The 21910-nt window shown below is 46.9% G+C and overlaps 1 protein-coding gene across 12 annotated transcripts in view; it reads left to right on the top strand.

Moving 5' to 3' along the window:
* The window catches only part of SRCIN1 (SRC kinase signaling inhibitor 1), a 262355-nt gene that overhangs the window by 69264 nt on the left and 171181 nt on the right, over positions 1 to 21910 (top strand). Inside the window, exon 1 of one of the 12 annotated variants that reach the window (XM_053362013.1) lies at positions 19367 to 20307. The exons of the other annotated variants lie outside the window; for them this stretch is intronic. The gene's annotated coding sequence lies outside the window, so the exon portion shown is untranslated. Of the gene's footprint in view, positions 1 to 19366; positions 20308 to 21910 lie in introns of those variants that run through there. 12 annotated transcript variants of the gene reach the window in all.

Genomic DNA, 21910 nt, shown 5'->3' with positions numbered 1-21910 from the left:
TTGGGGTATCACATTCCTGAATATTAGCATGTTTTCACACAGTTGCAGATAAGCGTTTACCCAAAGTATTGACATTGGAAATAGAGTTTCTAGGGGTAATACCTGGAAGGTCATATTACCCCTTATATGCCCACTGGATCACTGTGCTCTACAAATCCCATCTTATCAGGAGGTCCTTTTCACACAGTGTAGGAATGGGACCTTTATTGTTGTGGCACCTACTCTTTAGAATTCCCTCCTCTTGAATAGTAGGCAGGCTCTGTCTGTGTCCTTTTTTGGTGCCCACACCTTCCTTTACCAACAGGCCTTTTAAGCTTAGATTTTCCCTAGTCTGCATCTTCCTTGGGATTGTGCCCAGCCAGAGATGGGCTGTTAATTCTGTCTTGTCCACCCCTCCCCCAAAGCTTGCAATACTATCCCTAAGCAGAGATATAGGTGCTGCTCTGTCCAATGCCCACCATCTCCCAGCGGGTTGGCCTTATTGGTCCTCACCCCAAACCCTGGAAAAATAGAAGCAAGAGTGGTTAAATCTGGGCTGCATGTAGCATGACCTTGCTGCAAAAAAAGGGCTACTGCCCTTTCAATAGTAGTGTGGAAGAGCTGGTGTGGCTTGCCATCTTCAAAGTGGTTGAGATGAAAGTGGCAGACATTTAGAGAGAGGGCAGAATTAAAGGCTGCAGGCTACAGAGAGGAAGAGGCTGCATGCAGTTAAGCCTGTTATCTGTGGCAGTTAGGGCTCTCTTTCTTTTTGGCCACATATTTCTAGAGAAATCCCCTTTTGATGTATACACTGCAACAGCAGCAAGTCTGCATGGACAGCGTTGCAGATGTTGCCATAGCTCAGCGGTAGATCATCCGCTCTGCATGAAGAAGGTCCTTCGTTTAAACCTCAGCATCTCCAAGCAGAGCCAGGAGAGACCCCTGCCTAAAATCCTGGACAGCCACTGCCAATTGGTGTGGCTGAAGCCGAGCTAAACAGGCCAATGGTCTGACAGGTGTTCCTGTGCTAAAACAGCAATAGAAGAGAAAGGGTGGAGTGGGATGGAAAAAAGAATTAAATCTAAGGAACCATGACCAAATTAGACTATACTAGCAGACCCAGCCACAGAATTTATATAAAACAAGGACCGGAGCCTTGCAAGAAAGGGAGAGCTGAACTCGCCCCCCCCCCATCCTCTGAAGGTGTTTTAAAAAGGTAAAGGGACCCCTGACCATTAGGTCCAGTCGTGACCGAATCTGGGGTTGCGGCGCTCATCTTGCTTTATTGGCCGAGGGAGCTGGGGTACAGCTTCCGGGTCATGTGGCCAGCATGACAAAGCCGCTTCTGGCGAACCAGAGCAGTGCACGGAAACGCCGTTTACCTTCCCAGCCGATACCTATTTATCTACTTGCACTTTGCCGTGCTTTCGAACTGCTAGGTTGGCAGGAGCAGGGACTGAACAACGGGAGCTCACCCCATCGCTCATTTTTTCTCCTAATGGAGTTCCAAGGCAAAATGTATCCTCTGCTGGTGATGGGAAGAGCTGCTGTGGTTGTTTTGGGGTGATGGAACATGGTCGTGGGTGGACTCGAGTCTTGATCCTGCCTGTCCATGCAGTGGTTTTAATCACCCCACCCTCATTATTTTTTCATAATCAGAAGGTTGTACCACTATAACTTCCTGTGTTCCCGAGTGTGTGTGTGTGTGTGTGCAAGTGCAAGATACATTCAATTAAATCTGGATCCCATAACTCCTGCTACCCAGTTGCTGAACCCTCTTCTTCCCCAGAAGGTGACTAAATGAGTTTCCTTCAAACAAGGCCATTTAATTGGCTTCTGTGTAGCAGCTCATCAGCCAAATGCCCTTCGGTGGGTTTTTAATCTGCACAGATAAATTGGCAGGGAGACAATTCAAAAGGCCCGAGCGGAGGCTTTAGATATCCAATGCAATATGTGCGTTACTCCCCTTCTCCCTCTCTGTTGAGCTTTGCTTTGTGTAATGCTGTCTCAACTGGCGCGCTCAGATGTCTGTGCTTTTTCTTTTGCTTTTAATCTGGGCTTAACATAGGCCAGAGTTCAGGGGCCAGTCTTAATGTTTCCTTGGAAGCAGACTCCACCGATTGCAGTAAGACTTAACTTCCTGTTAAGTTTATTTTCTCCTGCTCTGGAGGGTAGGACTCGAACCAACAGCTTCAAGTTACAAGAAAGGAGATTCCGACTAAACATTTGGAAGAACTGTTCCACAGTGGAACGGACTCTCCTTCAGTGGAGATTTCTAAGCAGAGGTTGGATGACCATCTGTCATAGATGCTTTAGTTGAGGTTTCTGCATTGTGGGGGGTTGGACTAGATGACCCTTGGGGCCCCTTCCAACTCTACAATTCTCTGATTCTGTGTATTCCTAAGATTATAGCCCTAAATGCAGAGTTTAATTAAAGGCTCACCCTTTGGAACTTCTTGTACTGAATTAGGGGGAAAGAGTGCATTTGAGCATGTGCTGAGTTCTTTAATAGCTGTAGAGCAAACCTATGCAAGAGTTCTGTGATTGGACCACTTGCTGTTGCAATTTTTTACTTTGAAGCAGGCACAGAGGACACGGACTTTGATCAGAACAGCAGCACTGTCCTTTCCTGGGCTGATTCACTCATCTGTTCGTTTATGAATACTGAAACCGATCCTCATATCTTTTTCCACCAGAGATGGGAAATCTGCTTGGAGGAGGTAAATGGCAGGAAGGGCAAGGGTTAAGCAGACCCTCTCCCTTGTTGTTTGTAATTACCAAAAAAGAGAAAAGCTGCGCGGGGGGGGGGGGAATTCTGCATGACTCAGCATCACATGAAATTTGAGCCTCAGTTTAATTACTGAAAGATGAAAAACCAATTCTGATTCCTGTTTGTGTGTTTTTTTTACAAAGCCTCAACAATGAGATGTGTCTGTAGATTGGTTGCCTTGTAGGGTCCCCACTGACACACATCTGGTAACCAGTGACAATCCCTTCTGTGGTTACTTGTTTGCTAAGTGAAGTGATTTCTGCTTCTCTCCTCTTATCCAGAGGTTCTCCCCACAGGACTGGCATTGTCCACTTTTTGATAGATAATTTCCATCAGTGTTAACATTTACATGAAACTTCTGGGAGGCGTTGCCCAGAGTTTTGGGGTTTGGCGTCCCCTGTCTGCTGATGACACCCAGCTCTACTTCTCCTTTCTACCTAATTTCAAGGAAGCTGTCTTGGTTCCAAACCAGTGTCTTTTCACCCATGATGAGCTGGATGACAGTGAGCACATTGAAGCTCATTCCAGACAAGATAGAGGTGCCTCCTGGTCAGTCAGAAAGCAGAACAGGGAATAGGGATTCAGCCTGTGCTGGAGGGGGTTACACTTCCCTTGAAGATGCAGGTTGGGTATGCTGCTGGATTCCACCCTGAGCATGGATGCCCAGGTTTCTGCAGTGGCCAGGAGTGCATTTGCACGGAGAAAGCTAGTGTACCAGCCATGCCCGTTCCTGGAGGTATCTGAGCTGGCCACAGTGATGCATGCCTTAGTTACATTCTAATTAAAATTACTGTCATGCTCTACGTGGGGCTGCCTTTGAAAAGTGCTCAGAAACTGCAGTTGTCCCAAAGAGCTGCAGTCATATTGCAGACTAGGGATGGTTTCAGGGATAACATGATTCCCTTGTTACAACAGCTTCCCTGGCTACCCATCTGCTTCTTGGCACAGTTCGAAGTATTGCCCTCTGCATCTTAAGCCCAAGCTATCTGAAGGGCCATATTCTCCCATATGTACCTGCCCAGGTTCTGAGATATTTGGGGGACACCCTTCTCTCAGTCTCACTACCTTCACTGCCATGTCTGGTGGGAACGCTTGAGAGCCACCAAAAAGATTGAAAAGAGGTAGCCCAGCTGGGAAGGCCTAATTGAAAATTAACCAGGAAGCAAGACACCGAGAAAGAATTCTGGAGAGTGATGAGAGCAGCAGATAATGAGAAACAAAAGGAAAACGTAAAGAGGATGAGAATACTCTGTGGGCAGAGAGAATTGTTATTCTGAAGTGAGGGTGCTTAAGTCTTGCCGTGGACCAATCAGAGAATGTGCCTTTTGCCCTTTGCCTACAATATGGCTGAGGAAGGGTGGGCGGGGTATACATTTAATAAATACTAATACACAATTAAAAATGTTCTCTTTAAAAAAATCCCTCAAAATTGATCTCTGATGTCTGTTAACACAACGTGGTAATTTTATGACAGCGTATTTATATAATATACTATAGTCGTATAGTCAATAACATTCACTTTACAGATCTGAACATGAGGTAAAAGTTGATAGCAAAGAAAGGCCTTTCTTTTTCTCAGTAATTGTTACTAGTACATCATAATTTATGTGATAGCGAAGTCTTTGTTTTATTCACACTTTCCCAATGAGGGGCTAGGCTGGCACGTCCTGAGGACTTGTTACTCCTGATTTAAAAACTCCAAAAAGCAGATAGCGTCTGACACACACCCGTTAACCCTGCCATGCTGTGGAGACTCCGGCGGGGCCCATCTGTTTAGGATTCACTAGCAGTATCAATCTTGATGCAGTATCTTGCTCTCGCTTGCCCTAAAGTGTTGTCTGGCCCTTGTCAAACATCTGCTGTTGTGCTGCCCCGTGCCTGGCACTTTGACGGCAGGTGTAAATGATGCTTCTGCGTGTGCCTGGTTTGCAAACTGCTTCTGGCAGGGAGAGGGAGTTGCACTTCTAGGTGCGAGAGACGTCGCTGAACCTCAGGGAATGACTCAATGAGAATGCCACACACACCCCTTCTCCCAGCACCAGTTGTTTTATGTACTAGCACAATTTATTGTCATACGTTAGGTTGTGTATGCATGGAAGTATGGGCCCCTCCAGATGTCCTTTTGTATGGTGCGTTCGTGTTGAAATCCTGTAGCTTTTTATACCACAAGACTTCTGGGGTTTGGTGTGGTTTCCATTGCGCTATCATGCACGTGCACTCATGGAAGACAGCAATGAGGCCTGGGCAAGCCGCAAGCCGGTCTTCCTGTTTTATATACCTGCTGGGATTGACAAGGCATATGACCCTCACCTGAATATCATAGCTCTCCTGACAGGTGATTTGGTCTGCAGCCACAGTGTGGAAATAAAGAAGGAGATTGCCCACCAGATAGCAGGCACTCTATTATTCTAATTAGGCCCCAGTGTTTTTTTCCTTCTTACAATCCTATCTCAATGAATTAATCAACTTTAATCCAGCATGTAAATTCTCAAAACTTTCTTATTTTTTAATTTGAGCAACTACTGCTCTCACTTCTTTACAAACAGTATTTCTACCTGCAACACACTTGAGCAAACCTGCTCCTCTTCCTTTCACAGATATTTTGTTTCCATTTGCAACTGTACCTGCCTCTGATGAGTTATCATTTAACTCTTTGAGTCTCATAGTTGCTGGGCCTGAGTTGCCCTGCCCTTGCATAAAGCCCTGGGTTTGCAGTTTTGGGAGAGGGGAGCCTGTGGCACTGGGGAGATGGCAGGCTGGCGAGGCCCCCTAGATTTAGAGGCCCTAGGCTTCAGCCTACTTAGCCTATACATAAATCTGGCACTGTCAGGATTAGAAGGTGAACCAAATGGCAGGGCTGGAGAACAGGACAAGAGTCTGAGCCAAAGTTACCCTTTGGCTAGACACATCAGAGCTAAGGCCGTGTTGCTCAAGCAAAGCTCCACTGGGACAGGAAGCCCTGCTATAGCGCTTCCAACCTAGGAGGAGCCAATTGAGCAGCCAGGGTGGAGTCAGTCCACAAGTTTCTTCACTAAGAAGCTGTAGTGACATGGTTTCCCACACGGGGCAGTGGTTAGCAGTTCCCAACAATCTCTATGCATTAGAGGCACATTTCATGCACAGACACCCTAAGAACTCTGCCAGTGAGTGCTGAGATCACCCATGTTAGCACAAAGGGCAGGTTTTGTCCTCATTCCACCGGCGTCCCCAAGGGCACTGTTTTTCTTTCAGCCATAGGAATAACCACCCATATGCAACCATTCACTTATACTGTATATGAGAAAGAAAACGGTTTGTATCAATGCCTAGGGCTGTGGATAAATGAGAGGCTACCCAAACTTCTGTTTGCATCCCGGAATATCCTGCGTTTTGGTCCGGCACTCGTATTAGAGTGCGAAACCAAAAGACGCTCAGTCTCGCTTGATACAACAGGGTTGCTTCAGAGCATCTTTCAGGCCCTTCTGACTCAACACCAGAGTGCCAGACTGGAAGGCACTTCGGTGTGACCCTGCTGATGTCTTGATTTTGGATACGGAAATGTCGGAGGGTATGCAGGTTGGCAAAAGCTATCGTATTTGAATAATCATATGAGTTTTACCCATCCATTAATTGATTAACCCAATGATCAGATTTGCATGAAGGAGCATACGGGTCAAAGTAACAGTTCTGCAGCAAGGAGCAAAGCTTAATTCTTTCTAAATGATGCATGTATTAATTTAGTTTACATACTTCGTCAGATTTATGTCCCACCTTTCTTCCAAATGACGCTCAATACACCAGTGGGACTCTTAACAGGCACCCTCATAGGAGAATCATTCCCTATGGTGTGAGTGAAAAGGGAGGGATGTGTCCTTTTAGGGAGGGTACAGGTTTTATAATTTATTCTATTCACAATATTGGGTAAAATTGGCTGCTGGCTTAATCAGCAGCCTGCTTTCTTCTCAGAACTTTGCATCTGTTGCCACAGAGAGACTCAGAAGTTGCTCTGGTATGACAAATGTTATCATTTGCCACTTTGTGGTGAGTCACCTTGGAAGAAGATATCACATGTGTCATTAATGTGCATTTGTGAGACTGTGTGTGTGTGGTTAATTTCTGCAAGCACACAGCCACCTCATGTGGCAGATTTTGGGCACTGCTAAGGGCAGCAGAAGGCAAAACGGAAGGTTTGCCCCCTGGTTCACAGTCCTCTGGGCGACTCTCTTGCACGACCTCCATTGAAATGAATGGCAGAGCACTTGCAGGGCTCCTATTCATTTCAATGGGATTGATGGATGCTACCTACCCTCCTTTATGGAGGACAAGGCTACCAATGGCTACTAGCCACAATGGCTGTGTTCTACCTCCACCGTCGGAGGCATCATGCCTTTGCATATTAGTTTCTGGAATCACAGCTGGGCAGAGTGCTGCTGTGCTCCCTGCCCAGCTTGCAGGCTTCCTATAGGCCACCATGAAAACAGGAGGTTGGACTAGATGGGCCACTGGCTTGATCCAACATGCTTGACTTATCTTCTTATGGTGGGATAGCATCTTGTGTTAACGTCAGGCGTCAGGGAATCTGATCCCCCCACAGTAGGCTGCCAGGAATAGACAAGGAAAACTCTTACCAGTGTCTTTTATTCAATATTCACAGAGAGAGGGTTAGAAATGCTGCCTCTTGGAGTAATGGCGTTGTGCCAAGTAAAATCCCACCCCCTCTGTCTCTCCTGTTTTATGTCATCCCTACAGTGGCTGACGTGTGCCTTCTGCCTCTGAGCTCTCTGCTCTCCTACTTTCAATGCCTTCTGGGAGGGGCGAGTCTGGAATGCTTTCTGAAGACACTCTGTCAGCTGTTTCTCCCCTGGTGCTGCTTCTTCTTCCTGCTCCTCTCCCATTATTTCCCAGCTTTCCCCCTCTTCAGCCTCTGAGCTGTGACATCCCACAAACCACTGTTGCAAATCTATACTGTCTTCCTCTTCTCTGGAAGGGTTAGGCTGGGGAGGCGGTCTCCACCATTCCTCCTCCTCTGTCCAGTCCAGCTCTGCAATCCTGTGATTCTGTGCCAGTGGACCCAGCTCCCTCCTCCACTGGATCCATGTGGCAGCTCTGTTAAAGTGTTGACAGATTCCCCGAAAGGGCAGATTTGGGGGCCCAACGAAACAAGGCTTGCTGCATCCACCAAGTTTGATGTGTTTGCAGGGCGGTGGGGAGCGGCGGCAAGGCGTGGGAAATAACATGTTTTAATAATGAAGCTGGGTTCCGTATTTAATTAACATAAACAGCTAAAAGCAAACGCGATCTGTCTCCTTGGATTTAACTTGACAGAGACAGCGTGTTGCTTTAAATGCCAAGTGATTAGTTAAACCGCATTTAATTTGGTTTCAGCATATGGGGAGAGATGAGTGCGAGCGCCTCTGTGTGTTTGTCACGTGGCATTTCTTTTTTTGGGTGGCGGGGGCGTTATCTCTAACCACTGCCGGCGTGTGGTTAGTCCGGTTCATATTGGTCTTGGGAGATGTGTAGAGGTGGTTTCTTTATGCGTATTGGGGGGATCTTTCTACCAGGATCAGCTGTGGGGAGAAACTGAGGCAGCCGAGGTGTGCGAAGAAGGGGGCCGGTGGGAGAATAATTGTAGTTGTGACCCCAGGGGCAGGCTTCCCAAAGGTTGGGTAAAAATAGGGGGTTATGGGAGGCTGGGATTTGGCCTGTGGATACATGTGGACATAGGTGCCTACCTGATGCTGAGTCAGAACACCAGCTCTCTCACTGGGTCACATTTGCAGAATAAAAATTTGCTTGCTCCACAGCAAATGTTTTATTGATAAGAAATACATTGCAAAACAAAATGAAGCAACTCCTGTGTTCTAGCACTGCTAGATTTATAACATAGAACACAGCTACTTTATAATATGATCATGGGGCATCCAGAAAGCATAAGCAACGCTTGTGGGCATCCCACAGATATCTGGTTGGCCGTTGTGAAAGCAGGACTAGATGGGCCATTTGCTCGATGCAGCAGTTGCTCTTACGTTAGGCTTCCCCGCTCCAGCAGTCATTTTAAGGTGGCATTTGGTTTTATGGTGCATTTTTATGTTTCCATTGTCCCATTTTCTGTGGATTGTTTATATGTGAACTGCTTAGAAACGAGAATAATTAAGCAGTATAGAAATGTCTTGATTAATTAATTGAACAAATAAATAAAGACGCCTGGGGGCTGAAGCTTGGGCTTTCCATATGCAACACATGTGTTCAGCCACTGTGCCACCATTATTTGTTGGAATTTTTTATTTGCAAACGTGCATGCATGAATAAATACATCTGTCTGGATGGTAAACTGCAGCTTGTGGAAGATGGGAAGGTTCAGCAGATATGAACACTAAATACGGGTGTCAAGTACTACTTCTGCCCCTCTGGCATACCTAATAGCTGTGGATATTGTAGCAAGTGTTGTCTGGTGGATAGGGACCTAGACTGGAATCTAAGGGGTCTGAGTTCAAGACGTACTGACTGCCACGATGTAGGAGGTCTTTCCTGTGCCCTCAGTTTCTCATCTGTGCATTGGGAATAGCTGCAATCTATCTGGTATCGAGGTTTTGACAGATGGTCTGTTTACAGTCTAGGGCAGTTTCACATGTGTTCATTCATAAGTCTGTCCTAGCAAACTGTTTTTTGCATCAATATACGATTAGAACAAAATACACAAACCCTTCTCATTATTTTTGCATGCATCTTTTTTGTACATGTAACTCTATAATGTACATAATATCCTATAGTACACAATTTTATACTCATTTTGGGCTTAGGAGTTGAGAACTATACCACAAACTTTGGTGAAGTGCAAAAGCTGGGCAATCACTTCATTTTCCAATCTGCATATTAGCTTGGGAAAATTGTGTGTGCTTGTCTGTATCCATCTGGGAATCAGTTTGGATGAAACAAAGCCTGCAAGCATCACTACTTTTAACACTGGAAAGCTTCGAGGGAAGCTTTGAGGTTGAAGGACTCATGTGATGTGGTTTGTGGCAAGAGTAAAACAAAGGAATACATTCAAACTAGGTCTGCTACCCAGCCAGCACCTTGGAGTAGAATATTAGATGGGAATTCTGAAACATAGATGGAAATAATTGAACACATGAGCTGCTTTGTACCAGGACAGACCATTTGTCCATCTACCCCAGTCTTTCCCAACCTGGTGTTTTGGACCACAGTTTCCACCAGCCCCAACTGGAATGACCAATGGTCAGGAATGACCGGAGCTGTGATCTAAAACAGGGATAGTCAATGTGGTGTCCGTTGAATGCTGTTGGCTGCCAACTCCCATATTTCCTGACCATTGGCTATGTTGGCTCGAATGCACTATTGTTACATTAAGGACTTGCTGCAGAATATGCCTGCAAAACACCCCACAACTCCAATCTGGAGGGGAGCAAGGTTAGGAATTAGTTCTGGAGATAGTCGGTAGAGGATGAGACTGTTAATCCCAGGGTTGTGGGTTTGAGCTCCACATTGGATGAAAGATTCCTGCTTTGCAGGGGGTTGGACTAAATGGCCCTTCCAACTCTTCTATGATTCTGTGGAGGAAAGTATAGGTAGGGTACCTCCAGGCTGTGGGCCTCTCTGTTTAGCCCTCAAGATTCTCGCCAGGTCACACCTGTTCCCCAAACCAACCCCCCCTCCCACTGAACATTTTCCACACCCTCCTTTTGTGTTTTTGCTTGACTGGAATGCACCCTTGAAATGTGATTATGCCTCTGGTTTGATTGGATGCAGAAGGGAAAGATGGTGTGTGTGTGTAAATCTATCGAAACCTCTATATTTTGTGTGGCTGTAGACTACTGTATAAAGGTAAAAGTCCCACCCATTGCTCTGCTCACATTAGTCTCTTGCCCCCGCCCACTACTGGCACACAGGTTGCCCACAGGCAAATGCAGCCCTCTATCTAAGAAGGGTTCCCCGCTGCTGTTTTAAGTGGACAGTGGAGGTAGGCACCTTTAGGTGGCTAGCAAAGGGCCTGCCTACTGTGATTGGCCTTGCATTGTCACGCAGCAAAAAGGCTTTGAAGAAGGAAAAATTGGGGGGAAATGTAGCTCAGAGAAATGCGGAGCTCTCTCTGAGCACATTGCTGAAGAAATCTCCCCCTGGGCATCGTTGCACTTTAGACTCATGCATGCATCCTTGCTTGGCTAGGGAACATCGGCTTTCCACACCAGTTTAGACGTTGGATTTAAAAAAACCAAACAAAACACTGAAGCAAATGCTAAAGACAAGTCAATTGCTTCCTTGAAAATCCACAGCCATCAGCACATAGTCAGGCAAATGGCTTGGTGGGTGACATGCGCCGGGCAGTGCGCTGACGTTGTGTTTGGATTGCACAGCTGCAGTTAATCAGAAAGGAAGGCAATAGCAAGGGAGCGGATCTACAACACACACACACACACACACACACACACACACACACACACACACACTTTTAAACTGATGGCTGCCATTGCAAAATTCATTCAATCAAGGTGAGGGCTGATTCACAAATGCATGTGCATCGCTCAATGCCTTCACTTGCAGCTTCCTTCATGGTCCCCATTTAAAAGTAACTAAGAACCAGTGTGGTGCAGTGCATAAGTGTCACCTCTGACACTCAGTGACCAGGCTACTTACTACCCTTCGGTGTAATGGGCTTGGTATGAAGCGATGCTGCTGCTCTGAGCTTCTTAGAGGAAGGAAAGTTGAAAATGTGACAATTCTTTAATTAAAGAGTGGGCCAAGGCAGAGAGAAGCTTAGACAGAGCAGCTGGTGAACTCACTGCTGGAGACACCTCTGTAAAGAAAGATCCAGCAGCCTTAAGTAAAGGGCTCTCCAGATTGGTGGGATTTTTGCGTGTGCTCTGCAACATGTCATTGATGCAATAATAGTGCCTTAGTGGCAGATTTATACTGAATCATAGAATCATAGAGTTGGAAGAGACCACAAGGGCCATCGAGTCCAACCCCCTGCCAAGCAGGAAACACCATCAGAGCACTCCTGACATATGGTTGTCAAGCCTCTGCTTAAAGACCTCCAAAGAAGGAGACTCCACCACACTCCTTGGCAGCAAATTCCACTGTCGAACAGCTCTTACTGTCAGGAAGTTCTTCCTAATGTTTAGGTGGAATCTTCTTTCTTGTAGTTTGGATCCATTGCTCCGTGTCCGCTTCTCTGGAGCAGCAGAAAACAACCTTTCTCCCTCCTCTATGTGACATCCTTTTATATATTTGAACATGGCTATCATATCACCCCTTAACCTCCTCTTCTCTTCTCCAGGCTAAACATGCCCAGCTCCCTTAGCCGTTCCTCATAAGGCATCGTTTCCAGGCCTTTGACCATTTTAGTTGCCCTCCTCTGGACACGTTCCAGTTTGTCAGTGTCCTTCTTGAACTGTGGTGCCCAGAACTGGACACAGTACTCCAGGTGAGGTCTGACCAGAGCAGAATACAGTGGCACTATTACTTCCCTTGATCTAGATGCTATACTCCTATTGATGCAGCCCAGAATTGCATTGGCTTTTTTAGCTGCCGCGTCACACTGTTGGCTCATGTCAAGTTTGTGGTCAACCAAGACTCCTAGATCCTTTTCACATGTACTGCTCTCAAGCCAGGTGTCACCCATCTTGTATTTGTGCCTCTCATTTTTTTTGCCCAAGTGCAATACTTTACATTTCTCCCTGTTAAAATTCATCTTGTTTGTTTTGGCCCAGTTCTCTAATCTGTCAAGGTCGTTTTGAAGTGTGATCCTGTCCTCTGGGGTGTTAGCCACCCCTCCCAGTTTGGTGTCATCTGCAAATTTGATCAGGATGCCCTTGAGTCCATCATCCAAGTCGTTGATAAAGATGTTGAATAAGACCTGGACTGTCCACATATTGTTCCACTTTATTAGTTGTTTTGAGAGGCTTCCTCAATGTTGCTTCATTCTTGCCAGCTGAAGGGGCACCTATGTGCCGTATCGCTAAAACAAAATCCCAAGAGCCCCCAGGCAAAAACGGTCTGTTGTAGAAATACTCCAGACTAATTGAACTGATAAAGTCAAAAGAGGTATGGCCCATTTTCTAAGACCCAGCAACCGAATGACCATATTGCTTACAGTGGTGCCCCGCAAGATGAATGCCTCGCAAAACGAAAAACGCGCAAGACGAACGGGTTTTTCTGTTTTTGCGTCGCTTCGCAAGACGATTTTCCCTATGGGCTTGCTTCGCAAGACGAAAATGTCTTGCGAGTTTGTTCGCTTTTTTCCTAAAGCCGCTTGAAGAGGCGCAGTTGCGACGGACCGTGCTTCGCAAGACGAAGAGACTTGCGGAACGAATTAATTTCGTCTTGCGAGGCACCACTGTACTGTGCCTTGGGAGCAAAGCTTTGCTGATGATGAGGGAGGAGACTCAGCCGAGAGCTCCCATGTAGACAGAAAAAGGGAGCAGGACAACCAGGCAGCATCTTCTTCTGCAGCTGAGAACAACAGTCCAGCTTCAGGGGTACATGGTAGAGCAGACCGCACAACACACACTGCTCTGTCCGCTCCCTGGCCCTCAGCAGCTGCTGGCTGGGACAGCTGCCTCACTCTGCCAAATGGTAGGGCCGGCCCTGCATCCCAGTGACTGGAGGATGGCGCGAGCTCCTCCTTGATTCCCTCAACCCAATTCTTTGTACGTTTTGGTAAGCTCATGTGGCAAGGCAAGATCCTCCCCATTTCCCATTCACGTGAACAGCTTTCTGGCACGGTTTTGATCTGTGGTTTAGAAAAACAGCAGCACACCTCTGACCATGCCCAGCTGCGGTCTTCTTGTCTCGTCAGCTCAGTGTCTTTGCTCCAGCATCTGACAGCTTGCTCTGTGCGGGCTTCTATTTCCTACGATCCTTGTTTCACCCCTGTTGTTGTTGCTGCACCTGTCTCCCTGTCTTTTGCTCTGCTGCTTGGCATAGACTACGTACATGTGAGTTCTTTCGCAAGGGGCCTCTTTCCCAGGGCCAAGAGAAAAAGCTGCCCGATCCATTTCCAACGTAAAGCAAAATGGCTGGGGGGTTGCTATTTGTTATCCAGGTAAACAGATAAATCAATGCGTGTCTGTATATATACAAACATGCACACACTCACATATGTTTTGCAAGCGTAGCCACATTTTTCTGACCGCTACTTCAAAGCTGTAGCCAGTGCAAGTGTGCAAAGGGAGAATTTACACACCCTTGTTTTCCCTCGCATATTTGGCTTGCCTTGTTCTCTGCTGGAATAAATTACATGCTTAATATCTCTCTCCCTCTGCCACCCCCCATTTCACAATTTTTTTGGGGGGGTTCTTGGAAAGGAATAGGCGTGCAACACATTGAAGCTATATTCTACATATGGGCTTAGTCCGGATTTATATTGGGGGGGGGCAGGATACCCACATGTCATCATCCCCTGTCTGGCTCTTTCTAGCAGACTTGGAATGAAATGTCTGAACAACAGTTGTTTTGAATTACTTTCTTTTGACCCCAAGTGCTCAGAAAAATCTGGCAAAATCTTTCTACAATTTCTACTTTTACTTAAGTATTTTTATTTGTTTACTTGATGAGAGGGGCAGCTGCCCCCTTGCCGCCCTGGCTATGCCGATGCTTCTATGTTAGAAAGCCCATTCATAGGTGAGTTTGGTGTGAGGTCTAGATGTTTTGATGTATGTGGTAAAAGACTGTGCAGAATGCCTGCCTCTGTCATTTTGAACCCAGTACAGTGGTACCTCGGGTTAAGTACTTAATTCGTTCCGGAGGTCCGTTCTTAACCTGAAACTGTTCTTAACCTGAAGCACCACTTTAGCTAATGGGGCCTCCTGCTGCTGTTCTTATCCTGAAACAAAGTTCTAAACCTGAAGCACTATTTCTGGGTTAGCGGAGTCTGTAACCTGAAGCGCATGTAACCTGAAGCGTATGTAACCCGAGATACCACTGTATTCGAAACTCCCATTGTTCTAGGTGCATTTTGCGACAGGGAATTTTATTAGTGCGAGCAGTTTTTGAGCTCTGGGTGCAGTACCATGCCTAAGATTTCAGATTAAAACTTCAGAGTGGAAGGAAAGAAGGCCCTTTCTCTGCCTCCCCACTTCCAGCAACTCTCTGAAGACTGGCGAAGAGACCCTCTTAAGAATATTAAGGTAAGGTAAAGGACCCCTGGACGGTTAAGTCCAGTCAAAGGTGAGTATGGGGTTGCGGCGCTCATCTCACTTTCAGGCCGAGGGAGCCAGCATTTGTCCACAGACAGTTTTCCAGGTCATGTGGCCAGCATGACTAAACCGCTACTGGCGCATGGAGGACCATGACGAGTGCCAGAGCGCATGGAAACGCCATTTACCTTCCTGCCGCAGCAGTACCTATTTATCTACTTGCATTGGCATGCTTTCGAACTGCTAGGTTGGCAGGAGCTGGGACAGAGCAATGGGAGCTCACTCCGTCACAGGGATTCGAACTGCCAACCTTCTGATCAGCAAACCCAAGAGGCTCAGTGGTTTAGACCATAGCGCCACCCGCATCCCAGTCTTAAGAATATTATGGGGGTGGGGAGGGGAAAGACTAGACCATGTGAAAACTGAACATAATATTTTAGCTGCAGTTCATTCATTTTCAGCTTTGTATTCTTGTTATATAAAAAACGCACCTAGACATTCCGTTGTTGCGCCCATAACTTAGGTTTAAGATGCCATTTAGCTCCAAGCTTTCATATCTTAGTTTATAACACTGTCCACATACCTTGTAATAATATCACAGTTAGAGCCCAATAAGCATTTGTAAAACCCAAGCATGAACATAGAATTGCGTGAAGGCTAACCCTTTGCCCATTCCAACCATAGCTTCACAGTGAACTGTGCTTCCTACCCCAGGCTGGGCTGTAACCAGCTCTTCCCACCTGCAGACCCCTGAGCGAGAGAGACAAAGTGACTTAGAGCGATGCCTTCAGGGCTGCTTGCTTGGCTGTTTATTGTTTTTGGGTGGTTGGGTTTGTTTGCCATCCCCACCCTTCGTCCCCTTTCCTCTCTCCCTGCTTGCCTTTGTCACGCAGAGGAAGGCACACAGAGCTGACAGGTTTCCCTCCGAGCAAATTGAAACCCCATTGCTGCCTTCAGGGCCCTGACCTTTTCCTCGCAGCAGACAGAGAAGCAGGCTCGACTTTACTGTGGGTAGGGCTTCCAAGGAGGCTAATGCTTATCCTGCGCAAGTGATGTGGAAGCACAGAATTTAGTACTGGCTGATTCTGCAGCTGTATTACTTAAGCATAGAGTTTGGTATCAGAGCAGAGTTCATTTTCTTTTTTAACCTGCAAGTTTCTAGCTCCCGTGCTTATGAATTTAGGCTGGGAAAAGTGTGGGGATTGTTTGTTGTGGTGCCAGGTACTTGACCGTAGGAATCAGGATTTCCTGTGGTCAAGGGGCAGCAGACCCACTGAAATTAATGAACATGATTCACTTAGGTCCATTGGTAGGTCTTCTCTGAGTAAAACTTAGTGGAATGCTGCTCATGGCCTGCTTTTATATCCACTGCAAGAGAACCAGTAAGAAGAGCACTACAATTGTACCTTGCAAGTTGAACAGAATCCGTTCCGGAAGTCCGTTCGACTTCCGAAATGTTCTATTTCCAAAGTGTGGCTTCTGATTGGCTGCAGGAAGCTCCTGCAGCCAATCAGAAGCTGTGGAAGCCCCGTCAGATGTTTGGGTTCCAAAAGAACGTTGGCAAACCGAAACAATCACTTCCGGGTTTGCGGCGTTCGGGAGCCGGAACGTTTGACTCCCAAGGTGTTCGGGAGCCAAGGTACGACTGTATTAGAACTTGTCCCAAGAGCAAAATTGAGCTTCTTATAACAATTCCAAACATCCTGTAACCCTCTAGTGTGACCAAAAAACAGTCTAGGATGAAGCTCAGCAGTGAGTGGGTGGAAATTTGGTGGAATGGAGCAGGCCTTTATTTATTTTATAATATATACTGTATATATAAACCATTTGATTGTAAAAGCAAATCAAAACTTCAAAGCAGGTTACAAAAATAATAAAACAATTAAATTATTGGTAACAACTAGGGCTGGGCAATATATCAATAAATCATCCAAAACTGGTTTGAAGTACATATTGCAATATCTGTTTCATAACTTTTGATTTGGCAATATATTGCGAATCGTGATGTGTGTGTGTTATGCAAAAATCACAATGCAGGAAAAACCGTGAAGCCAGCCGAAGCCTCTACATAGCTTCATCCTTATTTCAGAAATTGTGATAGATTGAAATATTGCAATGTTTAGCTGGTGAAGCATCACAATGTTGAAAAACAGATATTGCCCAGCCATAGGAACAATAATTAAAAACAGGTATTTAAAACATTCAAATAATAATTAAAACCAACAAGCTAAAAGTAGATTAAAACACATGTAAACATTCTACATACCTGGGCACTAGATTCTGTTATAAACACAGAATGGGTATTATGTGGCACCTGTAACAGGGCCAGTTTTGCAGATCGAAACAGTGGGCTGATACAGAATAACGTGATCTCACAGGTAAACTTGCAGGCTTGATTCTCAATAACTGGGAGCCACTGGTATATTCTGACCGGTGTCCCCAAGCATATTATCTTGCTTTCTGTCATACAAATAAATGGCTACTATCAATTTTTACAAGATAAAATGTGCCAGGGGGAGATGGTTGTGATGAAGGCAAAACTTCCCTCTACCACAGACCCTGGATGGCTTGTTCGCCCATGAGGTTTCTGTGCACACAGAGATGGACTGCACCCACCAGGACTTCTTGCAATATACAAGCTCTTCCTCCGTGCCAGTGTTTTTCCATCTTGGACTCCCTGGTGCTGTTGCTCTACAGTTTCCATCATCTCCAGCCAGCTGAGCCAGTGGTCAGAGATTATGGGAGTTGCAGCCCAACATCTGGGGAACCCAACACTGAAGAACGCTGTTCTGCACATATAATGCTTGTAATAATGATAGACGTTTTGTTAATTGTCAGATAATCTGGACTTGGCTGTGACTAACAGGGCAGCTTGTTCTGCCGTGACAGCTGCCAAGATATGCATGATTTTGTTCAAAGCGATTTAATTTACTGTGGTGGTGGTGGGCAATTCTGTATGAATATAATTCTGCCTTTAGTGTAACTTCTGTTGTTTGTTATTACGGGCTTTCTTTATGTCTCAATTAAGTGGTTCTCAAACTTTCCGCCCTCGGGTAACCTTTTCTGCATCCATTTTTATGCTGTTAAATCTCTCCAGATCAAATGTGAAACATTGCAGAGTGTTTTTTTTTTAAAGGGGAGGGGGCGGAATTAGGGCACACTCTATTTACATGAAGTGTAAGGCCTGTTCGTCTTAGCTGTCAATGCTGCATAAGTAGAAAGCATGTACTCTAGAACAGGATTGAGGGTTTTTTTTTCCAGGGGGCCTGTGTTGGATTGCAGTTATGCTGATTCTAACAAATTGCAGATTGTGCTATGTTTTCGTGTGAAAGTGGTTCAACTAAACCTGTAGTTTTTGAAGCCCTTCCTCTGTCTCCTTTTGATGGGGAGTTGAACTGGTGGCCTTCTGGTTTCTGTGGTCGTGCCCCCTGCTGGTTGAGCCACTTATAGCCACAAAGGGGAAGGGGGAATAGGACAATATTGAGCTATCTTGGCTCTAGGATGGCTCCATGCAGGCTATTAATTCTTCTCCCCACCCAACCCAAACAAACTGTTTTGCTCTGGATCTTTCCCTGAGCAACCATTCAAGTGGGCTGAAATTCAGGACCATCTGCTCTGTGTGTTCCCTGCTCCTTGTATAGACTACCTGGTCGCTGGCCGTGGTGCTGGAAGCTGTGCTTGGATACTTTTTACTAGCCTGCAATTGACTCTAGACCAGTGCTCTTCAACATTGCGGTCTCCAGCTATCATTGGACTACAGTTCCCATCAAGTCAGCTTAGCCAAAGGCCAGTGGATTAGTGTTGTAGTCTTCACAACCTCTGGTAACCCTATGTTGAAGAGCACTACTCTCAGTTACCTCTGACCTTAGCTCCTGTTGTCCCACCTCCTTGTCACCCTGATTGGAACCAGGCTTTGGACCGGAACTCCCCCCGCCTCCTCATTGGCCCACTTGTGGGCCTGTCCCAATGTTCCAGCTAGCTTTTGTTCCCTTATCCTGGCATGGCTCATGTTCCAGCACTGGTGTGCTCAGCTGCCTGTGCTGACACCTGTCTTCAGTCAAAAGGGTAAACAGCCCTTCTGTGTGGCATGCGTGTTTTCCCTTCTTATATTATGTAATGCAGTGATCTAATGTGGTGGTGATGAAGTTTCTTTGTGCTAAACGTGCCCGATTCCTTTGACTTCCCTTCATCAGAGTTGCCATTCAACCCGTCATTGCCTCCTCTTAAAGTGAAACCGCCCCTGCCCCCACCTCCCCAGTTGCTTGTAAGCAAGTGTGAGGACTGAGCCCTGGTTTAAACTCAGCCCTGGTCTATGGAGCACAGCTGCCTTTAGTCCTGGAATGTGTGGGGGGGGGCAAGGGGGAGGCTCTGGATTCACTAGCAGCGTGGAGCGGAAGGGGTTATCTCCGTATCGGGGAAACTCCAGCGAGCCAACGAATGGCTTGCCTCTTCCTCAGGCACTGCGTATGCAGAGTGGAAAGACTCACGTCTTGACAGCTGCAGCAGTTCCTGGGAAACAGGAGCATGCCTCTCTCCCTCCTCTCATCCATGCCTGGATGTGGAAGATTCTCATCACTCTGAGAGCTTTTGCACTTATTTTTCTTCCTTTCTGTCATCCCTTGTCCACCTAAATGCAATTTCTTCACCTATAGCAGGTCTCCCCCCCCCCCGCTGGTTCATTTCTAGATGATCGCTCTCTCTCTCACTCACTCACTCACTATTTTTCATGCTCTGCTGAGTGCTGTTGCTTCCTTTCACGGCCCAGCTGCCTGTCTCACTTTGCCTTCATGAAGATTTATGGAACTGCAGTAATAAACTGTGTTTGAGCGATTCTCTTTTCCGATAATCCTCAGGCGAGCGCCCAACAGGGTGGGTGTGATCTGAGCGAGCCTGCAGTCATGTCCAGCCTGGGACCCCTCCCCATCTTGGCGTCGTCCGGCGAGGCACCAGCAGCCGTGCTACGTACCTAGCAAGGTTTTCCAGGATTGCTTTTCAGAGAGGATTTGCCACTGTTTTCTTGTCTTTTAAAAAAAACCTCTTGCAAAGGCCACACTTTTCCTGCCTCACATTTTTCTGAGGAAAAGGGGCTACGGCCTTGTACCTGGTTAGCATCCTCAGGTGTGTCTTCCAGAGAACAGGAAAGAAGCCTTCAGCTGCAGGTAAAAGGAGAGCGAATGGATGGGTTAGTACAGAAGAGCTTTAATCCTTCACTTGCTCCAGTGAGGCCCTCCAATGCAGCTCCCTTCCTAGAAGGATTTTATCTTGGCATTGCTTTGCCTTCTCTTCTGATTCTGGCTTGAGGAACTCCTGCGCGTGTGAGGCAAGCCCTTTCTTTTTCTTCTTGGTCTGCAGCTTGGAAACTACCTGGTTGGAGTGGCATCGTTCCAGCTTGCTTGGAGCTCCTCCTGAATTATCCAAAGGGTAAGGGAAATGTTTTTCATTAGCCCAGTTTGTCCCTCTGAACAAACGGAGGCCCTGGTGCCTGTAATCTCGGGGTTCCCTTGCCTCCCTCTATGCCACACCCCAGACAGAACTTCGCTTTCTGAATCTGAACCACTCATCCAGCCATCGCTGCCACAAATTTTGAGCCTGGTTGGCTGTTTGGTTCTAAGCAGGGTGTGAGGAGCCACCTGGCTTTCCTTGGGGTAGTCGGTTACTAGGCAACACCCTTCCCCTGGAACAAAATGGCCGTTTGGGACCAGAACCTGGTGGGACAGAATGAGAGGCACCGCCTGAGTCCTTCTCACTGCCACCGAGCTTGCCTTCTCTAAACCAGCAGTGGGGCATAGCCAGCCAGCTGCAGCAGCTGGCAAAAGGATACCCCTGCAGGCCTGAATCTTACAGGTAGGCCATTGCCCTTTTTGCTTGGTCTCGTATAGGTGCTGCTTCACACGTGACAAGGGGGTGACACTGGTTTTCCTATGCAGGGAGTCCAGGAGTTGTGTGCATAGCAAGCGTGCCGCTAACAGGGCTAGGCATCTGTGTCTGCAACATGCACGGTACAGGTTCACATTAAAAGCATGAAGTGGGAAGGATCGTAGGTCAGTGGCAACATCTGCATTGCATGTGGGTGGTCAATCTTTGGACTCTTCAGGTAGGGCTGAGATCCTAGCACGAAACCCTGGAGAGCTGCTGCCAGTCAGTGCAGACAGTGCTGAGCTAGTTGGACCAATGGTCTGACTCAGTCTAAGGAATCTTCCTAGGTTCCTAAGCTTTGAAAGCTCTTGAACTTGAGGCTTGATGTTCTTGTTGCAGACCATAGCACTGCCCTGGCATGAAAGTGGTTAAAGCCCACTGTAGTGAGGAGGGAAGGGAGGCAGTGGGGGTGGGGGGCTGGATTAATTTGCTTCTCCATCTCTCTCACTTCCTCTCTGTCTCTTTGCTTCTGCGGCATTGTGGAGAGAGAAAAAGCCCACCATCTCTTTCTTGCTCAAATCGCTTCTGGCATTCCGCACAGAACCCCGGCCATTAGCTGCCGCGAGAGATGCTGAGCCCGGCGAGGGTGGTCTGTAAGCTGGGCAGAGCCTCGGGCAGCTTGCCATTGTTCATGGAGCATGATGGGAACCTGAGAGCTTTTGGCAGCTGGAAGGGGTGGGGGGGTGGGGAAGAGAAGTTGGCAGGGGTGGACAGCTCCACATGAGAGGGTGGGTAATGGGAGCGAAATAAAGGCAAGATACGGAGGTCTGGTGCGGTATCAGGGAAAAACAAATTGGGGGGGGGGCGGATGGGTTTCAAGGCCTCTGGATTATTTATGACCTTAATGTTGCGCCACCAGAATCACTTTCAGGATTTAGCCACAGCAGCAGATGCAGGACACCTGCCAAAAATCCAGATTCTGCCCAAAGGCCCAGTTCATTCCTATCATAATCGTTTAATTTGCATAACATGAAATGAGAGCCTGTTTTGTTCCAGTGCACTTTGGTGCATGAGTTGGAAAATCCAAATCTCTCCCCTCCCTCCTTTCCTTGAACGTGGGATGCAGTCCACTGGGAAGGGGCCATGGCTCAGAAGAAAAACATTTGCC

Source organism: Podarcis raffonei, chromosome 13, assembly GCF_027172205.1.
Source record: "Podarcis raffonei isolate rPodRaf1 chromosome 13, rPodRaf1.pri, whole genome shotgun sequence".
Lineage (NCBI taxonomy): Eukaryota > Metazoa > Chordata > Lepidosauria > Squamata > Lacertidae > Podarcis > Podarcis raffonei.
This window is presented reverse-complemented; position numbering and strand designations above follow the sequence as displayed.